At 37.0% G+C, this 14,009-nt stretch overlaps 1 protein-coding gene across 2 annotated transcripts in view; it reads left to right on the forward strand.

The window, feature by feature from the left end:
• Positions 1-2,601: 2,601 nt before the first annotated feature.
• Positions 2,602-14,009, forward strand: part of mc5ra (melanocortin 5a receptor) — a 41,342-nt gene continuing 29,934 nt past the window's right edge. For both annotated transcript variants that reach the window (XM_037980550.1, XM_037980551.1), the window contains exon 1: positions 2,602-2,687. The gene's annotated coding sequence lies outside the window, so the exon portion shown is untranslated. The remainder of the gene's footprint in view (positions 2,688-14,009) is intronic.

Below are 14,009 nucleotides of genomic sequence, written 5' to 3' on the forward strand. Positions count from 1 at the left end.
GCTCATTTGCTATCCACCTGTACACCTCCGCCTCACATTCCAACTTTCATGATTTTTGCTTCATTTTTTTTTCCTTTTTAGGTAGGGAGGGAGTTGAAAAGCACAGGTACAAGACAAGAAAACAAGAAAGAAGACAGTGGAGAGTGAGTAGGCAGGCAAGGATCCATGTGACTATGAAAGCTAATGCTTTCGACAAAAAAAAAGAAAGAAAGAGAGGGAGGGAGGGAGAGAGAGAAAGAGAGAGAGAGAGAGAGAGAGAGAGAGAGAGAGAGAGAGAGAGGCCAAGATCACAGAAGTAACTTCATTGGTTTGGCAACTCAGTCTTTTAACTGGTGCTTGATTGGGAGGTAATGGGTTGCAGGTGTGACAACTTGAGCTAGAAAGAGAAGCGACAGAAGCGCCTGGTGGAAGATTTTAGCATAGCATTACCTCCTCACAAACTCTGCCTACAAAAGAAAATGGAAAGGACAGGGGATAAGAAAAGAAACAAGGATAGGTGGGGAGGGGTGAGTCTGTGAACCCTCAAGAAGGCCTGAAACTTTGACAGTCAGTACTGCAATGTGTAGCATCAAATGTTGAGATTCCCTAGAAACAAAAAGAAGACTTTCTAAGTCTTTGACTGATACATATGTGTTGAATAATATCAATGAAATTGTTTATATACTGAGAATTGTGTGAGTGTGTTTGATTTTTCAGGTGCCATTCAGGGCTGTAGTTCTGGACATTTTCTGAATAATCCCACATCTCAAAACAGAAGAAATTTTTAAAATGCAGTTCTATTACAATCAGGCATTAGAATGCAAAGATAAAATGACAATTTATCATGTCTACCTGGAAACACAAGCAGGCTAGGTTGTGCTTTCCTTGCATTTCATACAAGCAGCACCCACATCAATACATCTGCCCAATTTAGTCTGTGTGTTTTACACACCATAACTGAGCAATTCCAGAAGTCAGTAAAGTTTTCCCTTTCAGGAGGAAGAGGTCTGAGCCTTTACATTGACACAAAGTCTCATCTGACAAAGATGCATTTGCAAGGTTTTTGCCATGTTGTTTATGGAGAGCCATTTCAGCCAAAATTAAATAAATCAATAAATGGGTCAAATAAATAAATGAGTGAAATAAATACATAAATGAGTAATTGTCATTTTTTCACCATTTATATTTAGTCATTTATACATTTATTTATTTTTCTTTTATCTATTTTTCATTTATCCCTTTTTCATTTACCCAGTTTTTATTTATCTATTTTTAATTTAACATTTTTCTGAAACATGTATTATTTTCCCATTTTCCAAATTTCTTTATTCATTTAGTATTTCCCTATTTTTTTATTTATTTATCACATACCATTTTTCCTCTTCGTTTCTGCTTTAATATGATAATGAGGGGCGGTGTCTTCAGGCTACAATGGTTGGTTAGATGCATCTGCATCGCTGAACTCCTCAGGACTTTCCCTCTGAAAAGCAATGGCGAACGCAGAGGGAGCAACACGTTCCGTTGTTACACCAAATACTGCGACCCATCATATTCTGCGACCACAGGGGGCGACAGCATACATTCCTCTGTATGTACGTCTTCAGGACCAGTGATAATAAAAATTGTAAACGTCACAGAATAATATTTCTGCTGCATTGACGGAGAAAAGATAATGTATCTGTTTGTGTTTGACGCTAAACACAGTTAGACAGACCATGCATTGAATCACTGTTGTTTAAATATGTAAACCCAAAATACCAGTTTAATAAATCTGAAAGTGATTAATAAATGTTTCCAAGTGCTTTGTTGGGAGGGACATGGGGTTCAAAACGGCTTCTAATATTTCTGCCACCTCTTCATTAAACTCAGCTCTTATTTAAAATATTATGTGACCCAGGTCATAAAGTATGATACTCATCATACTCTGTGACCTTACTGTAATTTCCCCTAAATAATATCACAGTTCAATACAACTATTTTTTGCCACCTCCACACTACGATCTGGAGGCATTTAACGTAAAACGTGACCCCCAAATAGCCAGTATCACACAGGTCACAGAGTATGATGGGTATCATACTCTGTGACCTGTGTGATACTGGCTATTTGGGGGTCAGATATTTTTTTAAATAAGAGCTGAGTGTAATGAAGAGATGGGAAATACTAAACTCTCCATAGTTGTTGTGCTCTGTATTTGTTATCATATTCTGTGACTTAGAACCAGCTTCTTTCTTATGTGTTACTTGTTTTAAAAAATAGTTACACATGCCGACTTAAAACTCAGACAAAAAAGGGACAGAACAAACTTTATAAGTCAAGTTTCTGGTTTGCTCTTTTTTTGCTTCATTGTGGCTAATTTTTTATAAGCAGGAGCTTCTCTCACAAAAACATTTTATCACCTAAGAGGACGAGTTTGGCTGCTGCTTCCTTCATTTCACTGTGACAAAGCGATGGCTAAAAATTGCTTCCAGTGGCTGCATGTCGTCTCCACACTGTCAGAGCAGGAGAAGGAGTTCTCGCCATCTCCTTCTCTCTGTCTTCCTCCCTCTCTCTCTCTTTCTCTCTTTCACACACTCAGCCACACACACACACAGCTCAGCATCACCACTCTCACGACTCGTAAATCCACCAGTCTGATCCTCTACAGAGGAAGCATTCAGTCCATCTGAGGCACTTGAAGGGAGGATTTGAGTAACAGCTCCAGAGAGAGGTGAGTCATTTTTTATCTGTTTTCTCATTCATTGTCTATTTCTATGATTGTTCCTGTCACTACAGTTCATCTTCATGATTTTGGGCTCAAAAGCCATTAAAATAAAACAGTGATTTTTATTATTATTATTATTATTATTATTATTATTATTATTATTATTATTATTATTATTATTATTATTATTATTATACCACATACACAACTTAATGGTTATTCAGATACCAGGTGCAGAGGGAATCTTTAGTGTTACCACTGAATGTGTCATGTAGATTTTGGAATATTTAAGCTATATTTCTAGTCTTGTCTCATTACCTTATTTTGCCTGGTTTGTCTTATTAACTACCAACAGCATCATCTGAATTCAGAACTCATATTACAGCTGTTGACATTTGTCTTGTATTGGAAATTCTTGAAAAGCCAGTTCTAAAACTCTCCACCCTAATGAGCACTGTCTACACTCGTGAAGACTCCTGTGTAATAAGCTTTTATCTTTGGTCGAGTCAAAAATAATAAAACTGTGCCAGGCTTTTCATCCTGGAGGTAACTTTGCAGTCGATTCATGCCTGTGGGGAAATGAAAGCATTAGAGGCAGCATGTATTATTTCTGGTGACCACAGCTGTACTTTTGCAGCAAAATGTGTGGGAATAATTGCAAAGCGCTGATGAAGCTTCAATCAGACAGAACCTCTCTTTGAGCTGCTCTGCTACATCTTATAGAAGCACAAACACAGCATGGTCCAAATGCTGCTCAGTCCCGCAGCATGCTGCCAGCTCTACATCTGCTATAGTAGAAGTTCCTATAGCTCCTGTTATATGACAATTACACATGACTCGGCAAGTGGGTGGCCAAGAAATGCTTTAAGTTATCTGTGTTCATCACAGAAACATCGTTTAGCTGCTGGCGAGTATTCCTCCGCGTTTCAGCAAGTGAGCAAGACTGACTGAAAGCAGGAGGATTTAAAGCTTTTTATTATAAATAATAAGATCTAACACATTTTACCCCATTATCCAGAATACACTGTGATTTTTCACTCTAATTGTTGGCATTATAAGTGTGTGGTGAAAATATAATTTTCTCTAAAAGATTAGTCTCCACAGGGGCAAAAGCTGCAACAGCGACTACAAGCATTGCCCAGTATGACACGAGGAGCTGCTGTTTTCTCACTGACTCAAATCTGGCTTCTGACAAACACATCTCCCACTGACTGGGGAAAAAAGATAATCTTTCAATGCAATAAGTGGATTGGAGCTTTAATATTTAGTTTAAATTATGAGGGTTTAATATTTCTCTTTGCATACTTTACATCTGCAGAGACAGAGATTTACTTAATTATTGCTCAATAGTGACCTAACAGGGATTGGTGGCTTTTACAAAACACAGCTGGAAAACAGGTGCTTTGTCTCAAGGCTCCATCATACCCCATAAGAAGTCAAGAAGTCAGTTTGTGGTCATGTGATTGTGAGATGTTCATTTTTGCACACACCTTTCATCGTCCATGAGACACTCGGCTCAGAACTCACGGGAAGCTCCTCCCTCCTAACGGGTTTCTTCTTGCTTGTTTCTCAACGCTCCTGTCTTTGTGTAGATTTTTGCAGCTCTTGCCATGACTAGACATTTTTATTAAACAGACATCGACATTTGGCATTTGCAAATTTGGCGGTGCACAATAATGAGCGAACAAAGGGAACTACTTGGCTCAAACCCCTCTGAAAAAAAGTTCGGCCAGGGCCGAAAAGCGGCAGACAAAGCTGCTACGAGATCAAAATGACACAATTTTAGTCAGGCAACCATGTGAATGAGAGCCAACTTCATGACTTCTTAGGAAGTATGATCTTTACTCATTAAGAACAGAAAAGGAATCAGTTCTTAAGCAGGGCTAGAAAATTTGAAGATTTTAAATTGATCATTTTTATCCTTTGTTTTTGTTTAAGAATGGGTTGTAATTTGTCAATTTGTGGAAGTTTAGGATTATTGAAGCCATTTTAATTTCTTTAATGTTAAAAACATTAATTATTAAAACCTGTGTTTTCTGCAAACACAAGACACATTTAAAGAACAAGATGAAAATATATAGAAATGTAAAAATAAAGAACTGAACATAGAGTGAATCATATCTCTAATATGCACAACTAATTTCTGCATTGTTTACATTATATTTACTGGCAGATGCAGTTTTGTTTGTTGGTATTTATTACACATCATTTCAGTTTAGAAACATTAATATAAGTAAATATGATTTATAAGTACAAAAAATCATTTTTCGCTATTTGCTTCTCTTGTGTGTACAAAAGTATTTACAAATATTTTTTATGTGAGCTATTCTTTAACTGTAAGCTACATCATAAAAAAGAAAATATATGCAGATTTAGAACTGTTACAGGTTTTCTTTTCAGTCTTTTCATGAAGAGAAATGAATTAATTCATGCAACTATTTTTCAAAACTTTGTTATTCTGTACTGCTGAAATGACATTTTTCATTTTTCCACAAGTGAAAAATTTGTCAGCCCCTTTGAATCATTGAGTGCACATTACGTGTTTTTTTGCTTCGAGCAGCCCTGATTCCAGCTTCTGCCTGAACCATTAACTGCTTTCCCTAAATTTCTTGTTCCTATATGTTCTTCTTTCTCTATACTATCCTTGTCAATATTTGCACATAAAATACCTCTTAACAAACATGAAAACAATACAATGTTATGTAAAGTTCTCATTAAAAACTGAAGGCAGTAAACAGTACCACAGAATACCCTCAAGTCTGACCCACCAGCCAGACTATCAGAGAGAATACCTGGAAATGTATTTGTATATATTTCTTAGCAGCGTAATGAGACACTCAGCTCATAAAATACGATTTGAACAATGTGCTTAAAAGAAAAAGACAGAAGACTTTTCATTAAAGCTGTGTGGGACCTTGTTTTGTCATTATGTTTACACAGTGAATGCATTTATGTTCTGTTCTGCTGCTGTTATTACTTTTTGTAACTAGAGGGTGCTGCTGTGACAGTGCAGGACAGAAGAGACTGTGTTAAAGAGAATAACAGAGTAAGATACAAGAGAAAGGAGACAACATCATTCTCTGTAAAGGCATCTGACATGTTACACTTACTGTACTAATGTTTTTGAGTTTAAACATTCATCTCCTTTTTCACTACAACTGCCACAACAGGACCTTCTCACTCAGGCAGGTGAAACTCATTTTCACAAGAGGGCAAAATTAAAAAATGATCAAGGGGCATTTGTCTTTTTTTAATTGTCAAAATTTACATGAAAAAAAAAATACATTTTTGATCACTCTTGTTTTACTGGTTTATAATATAAACATTCTTCCAAAAGTCATCAAAACTGAAAACATAAACTTCAATGAAAATCCAAACATCTGCTCATATTTTATCCTAAAATTACAAAAGAGACCACAAAAAGAAACAATGAATAAAATGAATTCAAGTAGACACTTTTAGCTTTGATAACCTCTGACAGCCATTAGTCTGAGAGTCTGAGTTGGAAACTCTCAGAACTGACTGAAGTGGACATTAGACTGAAACTCTTTTGTGTGTTTTTATCATAATTTTCAATACAGAGAAAAGTTGGTCTCGCTGCTGAACATAAACATAATTAAACAGCTTGTTGCGGGGGGTGGGTACAGTCAGCTTTTGTGTCTCCACCTTGACCTTGCCACAAGCTTTCATCAACGCTCTCTTCTCAACTCAAGCAGATTCACGAGAGGTTCAAGCTTTATTTTCACTAAGTTAGTTCTCTTACAATTGTGCAACAGAGACTCTTCCTCTCAACATGAAGCTGCAGAGGCTGCAGGAGGGCGAGGAAAGCTGCTCTCACAACAGTCAGTGACCTTACTGTGATGGTCCTAGTGCCTCACATTTCTAACGAGTTTCAGCAGAGGACATCATTCTGATTGCAACCTGACAGCATTTTGCCAATGTTTTAAAGTCACTGAGTAAACTTGTGACATTTTAATCTCTTTACACCCCTAACATTTACATATATGTATTCTGCTTATTTATGTTTATCATTAAAATCATTTTGTTTTTTGTGTAAAAATGTCTTTAAATGTGCCATGCAAGCACAAAAGTCATACCATTTCCACAGACCATTAGGCAAATAAACCACAATGCTACCCCAACGTCATCAGCTCCTGCTGCAGCAGAAATAACACACACATACAGATAAATTTAACAGATAAAAAAGATTAGTCATATCGTGTTAGAATGGCATAATTTACCAGTGTACTATATCAGCTACTTTGCGACTTAATTAAACGATCCTCCGTTTAAATCTGCTGGGGGCAGTCTGCACTGGTTAATGAGCACCAGACTGCATGCGGCTTCAAAGCACACATCATGGCTTGAATCGTGATATCTGTGTTATTTTGGGTGGAACATTTAGAGAGAAAATGCAAACCTAACCTAACAGTGTGTTTGTGAGCGTAGCCCTGGCAACCTTTGAAAAGTGCCTCTGACCAAACTGTTTTGCCGCCGTCTGTGCCAATGTCATTGGACTCAGTCGCATCATGAGATGTGCCGTAGATTAAGATCTCAGGGTGATGTGTGGTTCTGGTGGATCAGACGGATTGGAATGTGACAAGCTCTGACAGCAGCAGCTCACTGCTTCACCGTCAGCTTCTCTGTCCCAGCATTTTCTACACAGTACAAAAGGCTATCAGTAAATTTAAAAAATATAATTAAATGTATGATGCTATCAGTAACTAATTAAATTAAAGGCCTAGTACTCCCTTAAGAAATATGTATTTCCAGAGTTTTAAACTTTGATCATGGATTTTTAACAAGTTTGGTCAAACCTCGAAATATAACATTATGTGCACTCTCATGAGATTTGACATCATGTCACTCTTAGAGTATGTGTTATAATTGATTCACAGCTACTACCACAATACATTTTAGCTCAATATCTTTTTAAAATGTTGTGAGAGACCTGGAAACTATCCAGGGTGTACCCGGCCTCTCTCACAGTGACCGCTGGAGATAGGCATCAGCTTCCCTACGACACGGAAAGAAACAGCAGTTAAAGAAAATAGATGAATGAATCTTTTACACTGACTGAGTTAGAGACATTTTTCTGTTGGCTATTGTCGATTTGCTGTGGCAGTCATCTTGACCTGGATTCACTCCAGAGGTTAATCGGTTGTAGTGGTACACCCAGTGATTACTTTAAGAGTTTCTTTAAAACCTGTCCAGTGGTTTATAATATATTTACCTGAGACATAAAAAGTTGACTTCAAAAAGTTAGTGGCAAAACAACAAACAGTAATTAACAAAGATCTTGTGCAATCTATTAGCGCTCAGAATGTGTTTTGGGGATCAATCTCAGCCACTACCACACCAGGTTATAGCCCAATATCAGTAAGATTATTTGGGTTACATCCATTTGTGTTTTTTAAGGTCAGCTGGCTGTGGCAGCCATCTTAAATTGGGTTGACTTCAAAAGGCAACCAGATGTAGACATACATCCAATGATCAGTTTCTGTAAGTTTCATTAAAATCCATCTAGTGATTTATGAGATATTTTGGTAACAGACAGACAAACACACAGACATGGGCCAAAACATTATCGCCTTTTGGCAGCAGGCCATACAGTTATATGTACAATGATATCAGTAACACAACATAAACTATAAATGTTAAGTTTATTTAGCATTTTGTGTTAGTGGAATTCACTCATCAACTGATTTTCTGTTTCCACAGAACAATTCTTTTTGTCCAATTTTTCCACCGGGATGTTTACACAGTGTTTGCAGAATGTAAAGAACTGAGAAACAGATATCCAGAGTACCCTTTTGTATAATTTAAGTGACCTTCTCTTTTTAATATTTTAGTGCCTACTAAGGCTTATTTCTAATTGGACAAAAGTGTCATTATTTTCAATGAAATGTAGATCACTGTAGCTTTCAGCTTACTTCTGCACCTCTCTGCATAATGGTATAAACATGTTTCTGGTTAGTTGCAAGTGTGTGGAAATTAAAAACCAAGCAAGGAATTGGTGACTAATCTGCATTTGTGGATTTATCCAGTGACAACAGACTTTGACAAGATATTAACAAGTAACAAATGCAAAAGTTAGCTAATCCAAAGATAATGAGCCCAACTCATATTTTAACATCAAGTAAAGCTCCTTTCTTTCTTTCTTTCTTTCTTTCTTTCTTTCTTTCTTTCTTTCTTTCTTTCTTTCTTTCTTTCTTGGTACATACTTTTTTGAAAAACAATTACCAAGAGCAAATAAGTGAAGTTTAATTTATAATAGTTTATTGCAAGCACAATTTTGTATTGATTTATTGCAACACTTTAGTAAAAGGTGACAATGTGTAAGCTTTATTATCCTATTCTAATTTGCAACTTTGAAATATTAAATGCAAATGAAAGTGTTTAGTTTTATATGGGATAGTGTGCTATGACTTTTGGTAGAGGTAAGTCATGCAATGTAGACAAAATCAGTAAAAAAATAAAAATAAAAAAGCAAAAACTTAAAAAAAAAAAAAAACAACAACAAGGAGATTAATGGGATTGTGGCAAAACATGCAAAAACCCAGGTCTATTTGGAGCCCTATAGCTCAGACTTACTTCAAACATCATTTAAAGTTCAAACGGGCCACAGAAAGTTGGATATTCCATTTCTGAACTGGCATTTTAATATCTTTAATGTTTTTTACACATTTACAATTGAGGTTTTATGACTTTTATGAAGCCTTGCGATGGACTTGCGACCTGTCCAGGGTGTCCCCCGCCTCTCACACAGTGACTGCTGGGGATAGGCACCAGCTCCCCGCGACCGGAATAGAGAAGCGGGTAAAGAAAATGGATGGATGGACTTTTATGAATTATGAATTTGATTGTTCAACTGATAGTTGTTCATGTCACATTGTCTTCTTACTCCAACAACTTTTTTGGTACAAAAATGAATTAAAACTCAAAATGTAAACATTTTGTCTTCCTTCACCATCTCTCATTGCTAAATAACTTCAGTGTTTTTTTCTCAAATTTCTCAAAAATGCAGCATACACACCTAAGCTTCCATAGACTTCAATTACAGTTTACCTCGAAATAGTCTCTGCAATGTCTGACATTTTAGTCTGTGCTTCTGTCTGCCTCTCATTAACTTGGCAGTCAGGGAGTGACAGACACAGATGTGTTGTTACTAAGATGACCATAATGAGCCACTGGCACCAACTTAAACATTTTGTTTGATCTTGCTTCTCTTTGCACTTCTTCTACAATTAATGTAGATATTTTTTCCTATTTTAGATTATTACAAAGTTATGTTAGAATTTTGGGCAGCAGCTATATCGGCATCCTTCAAAATTAGTTTAAAAATGTTCTAGTTGACAATACCGTACAGTGATCAGAGCGTTTTTTAGATTTATTTTGATAGTTTACAGAATATACTTTGCTTAGCAAAGGGTTATTTGTAGAAGCTACCTGTGCACACTAAAGGTTCTCAAATCGCCACCTTATCCAGCAAAAAGGATCCCTTTTCTCTGAACCTGTTTGTGGTGTTCACGGACAGGATCTCAAGGTGCAGTCTTGAGAGGAGCATGTCTGGTTTCAGGGTTTCTGCTCTTTGCAAATGATATGATTCTGTTGGCATCTTCAGGCCATGACCTTCAGCTTGCACTGGGACGGTTTGCAGCCGAGTGTGAAGCAGCTGGGATAAGTCAGCTCTTCTAAGTCCAAGGTTATGGTTCTCAAACATAAACCGGTAGAATGCTCCCTCCAGGTCAGGGGTGAGGCTCTGCCTGTCATGGAGAAGTTCAGATAGCTGGAAGTCTTTTTCACGAGTGATGGTAGGATCGAGTGGGAGATGGATCGGTGAATCGAAGCCTCATCTTCAATAATGAGGGCATTGCTTTGATTAATCGTGGTAAAGAAAGAGTTGGTCATGAACAAAAGAATGAGATCCCGAATACAAGCAGCTGAAATGAGGTTCCTTCATAGGATGGCTGGGCTCAGCCTTAGAAAAAAGGTGATGAGCTCCATCATCCAGGGGGAGCTCGGAGTAGAGCCACTGCTACTTCCCATTAAACTGAGCCAGTTAAGGTGATTCTGGCAACTCATTATGATGTCTCCTGGATGCCTCCCTTTGGAGATTTTTCAGGCATGTCCAACTGTGAAGAGACCCCAGGGCAGACCCAGGAGGGATTATGTATTTCCTCTAGCCTGGGAACGCTTTGGGATCCCCCAGGAGGAGCTGGAGGGTGTCACTGGGAAAAGGGATGTTTGGGTTTCTCTCCTGGATCTGTTGCTTCCACAACCCAACCACAAATAAGTAGTAAGAGATGGATGGATAATTTACGTTTGGTGTAATCTGTTTTTCCAATTATTTTGGAAAAATTATGTGGTTTACAAGTGATGAAGACATGCTCATAAGGTCCCCACTGCAAAAGGCATATTAATAATGCGTCTGTTTAGCTATTTATACACTACCTTTTGCCCAGACATCAGCTTGATGTAGTGTAACAATGTGAAAACGCACACGCCCATATGTTTGAAAGAATTGATGTCTATTAGAAGCTGTTACATACACTAAAATGTTAAGTTACCTTTCCTACAATGTTGAGATATAATGTAAGTGATTGGCTTATTTGAACAAACTGAAGTAAAAGTTTGGCCTCAACAAGCTCAGTTTGGTTTCAGTATTTAACTTGCACCTGACAAGGATATTAACAATCGATCATTATTCTCCAGTGTCAGCGGAGGCAGAAGTTACTATATGTGAGGAAAATGAAAAGTTTTGTATGGGAAGTTTTGTCTTCTAAACTGGGCCCACCCTGAAGGAGGACTCTGCTCTAGTCTAACACGTGAACAGCACATGCTAGATTAACAGATAGGATGGGAGATTGCACCTAAGTGAATATTTAATGCAAACTGTTTTTTTATATAGACAACTTTTATACTACATGGCATTTTGTAATATATTGAATCTGACTGAGTGGGTGGCACGGCAAAGCAGTTGTTAGAGCTGTCATCTCACAGAAAGAAGGTTGCAGGTTCAAAAGTCGCCTTTGTCTGGAGCCTTTGTATGAGGAATTCACATGTTCTCTCTACGCATACGCGGGTTTTCTCTAGATATTCTAATTCCCTCCCACAGACCAGAAACATGTTATTTGGTAACTTTAAATTGTCTCTATGTGAGGTTAAGAAAATGAATGATTCTCCTGTCTGCCTCTCTGTGGCCACTTGATGGACTGGTAACCTGTCCAGGGTATATCCCGCTTCTTGCCCAATGATTAATGATTAATGACACCAGCTCCCTGGGACCCTGCATGGAAAAGCAGGTAAAAAATATGGATAGATATGATTATATTTTAATAAGATTGAACAGACTGAGCGTACAAACTTAATCAATTTTTACACTCTGCTCCCCGACTTTGGAACTCGTTACCACCTCACATTAGAAACATAAAGTCAATCTCACAATACAAATCAGAACTCAAAACACACCTTTTTAGATCTGCTTTTTCCACCTGACACAATTGGTTTGCCTGATTTTATATTGATTTTATACATTGTCTTTTCTTATTTATTTTTATTTACTTTCTTTTTCTTTTCTTTCTTTCATTGTTACATCTTATTTTCTGTTACTGCTGATTTTATTCTTTGTACGGTGTCCTTGAGTGCCAGAAAGGCGCCTTGAAATAAAATGTATTATTATTATTATTACTATTGTTTTCCTGTTTACATTTTTTTATCTGTTTTGTGCAATTAAATTAATCTTCACCAAATTTCTTGCAAATTCTAGCTTTTGGCTACTGTCTTGCTAATTTTAGCTTGTAACTATGATTTTGCTACACTTAGCTATTATTTTTTTATTTCTTTTACTTTTTCTTATATTTTCGTGCTTGTAGTTTTCTTTACAGTACATGATTTTATTTCGTACATCTTCTTCATTAATTCAAGCCAAAATGTTATTTTCAACAAAATTCATACAAGTAAATAAATAAACAAATTGCACATTTAAGATGGTGGCTTACACTAAGACATGGGTGGCCAATCATGGTCCTCGAGGGCCACTATCCTGCATGTTTTTCTTGTTTCCATGCTCCAACACACCTGATTCAGTGGTTAAATCATAAAATGTGGATATCATTATACATTTTTACTCAATTAAAATAAATTTGAGCCCACTGGTTTTACATATTCTGTTCATTTTCTCCAGATGCAAAATACTTTTACCAATTGAATTCATAGTGAAAAAATTAGTTTTTCCAAAACATTAATAATGTGAATTATATCAGTCTGCTCTTCTACTCAACTTGGTTCTGGATGAAATCCCTTTCTTGTGCCTTTTTACTTTCTGGTAAAAAATAAAATCTGTACCAGTTTCTTATCATAATCACATTCTTTAAAAGAGAGGTTTCCCAAATACACAGAGTAACAAAGGAAGGTATAGCAATCCCAACACACCTAAATGTTTATGTACATACTTCCAAAGTGGAAAAACGTTTAGGACATACCTAAATAATCTGAGAATGATTGGCGTCAGTTATGCTACATAATATTTTCTTCCTTATAAAAGGTAGTTTTCCCTTTCCATTATTGCCAATGTGCTGCTCAGGATGGGAGACTGACGAAGTGAAGATTCAACACTATCTGATGGCTTCCTTAGATAGATAACTTTTACTAATTGGCTTTTTATAATGTATGTGAATGCTTTTGTACAGTGCCCTGGGATGACTTTTGTTGTGACTTGGTGCTATATAAATAAACTAAATTGAACTGAATTGAATAATCGCCAAAACCTTGTTATGGGGCCTTTGTATCTTTTCTGTAGAGAGGTAATAAAAAATCTCTTCAGGTTTTTCCAACTAAATTCTTGCCAAGTGACTGAGCATGCACATTTAGGTTTTAGCTACAGTCTGTCTAATTTTAGGTTGTAGGTACTTAACTTTTTAATCTTAACACTTTGTTAACAATTAATTTTTCAACAATTATCAGGAAACGCCATTCAGTGCTCAGTATTCACACTGCATTCTTGCAAATAAACAAACACACAAACAAAACCGTTTCTGTTTTGAAGCAAATTGAACTGTCTGCAATCTGATATGATTGGACTAGTTGCTTTTGTATTACTCCCTAAGACAACTTTTGTTGTCAATTATTGCTAAATAAAAAACTGTCATTAAACTGAATGCATTTGCAGGAGTGTCAGCCCTTGTACTCAGGTCACAGTGAGTTACAACTTGAATTAAAGCTGCAAGCAGCATTGGCGGCCCTCGCAGCTCAGCGCCGCTCCGGCCTTGCGACCGCGGGAGCTCTGGCGACCGCCGTCTACGCTCTCGAGCCTTTCCTGCACCGTCC

The sequence above is a fragment of the Kryptolebias marmoratus genome, linkage group LG16, assembly GCF_001649575.2.
Source record: "Kryptolebias marmoratus isolate JLee-2015 linkage group LG16, ASM164957v2, whole genome shotgun sequence".
NCBI classification, from domain to species: Eukaryota; Metazoa; Chordata; class Actinopteri; order Cyprinodontiformes; family Rivulidae; genus Kryptolebias; species Kryptolebias marmoratus.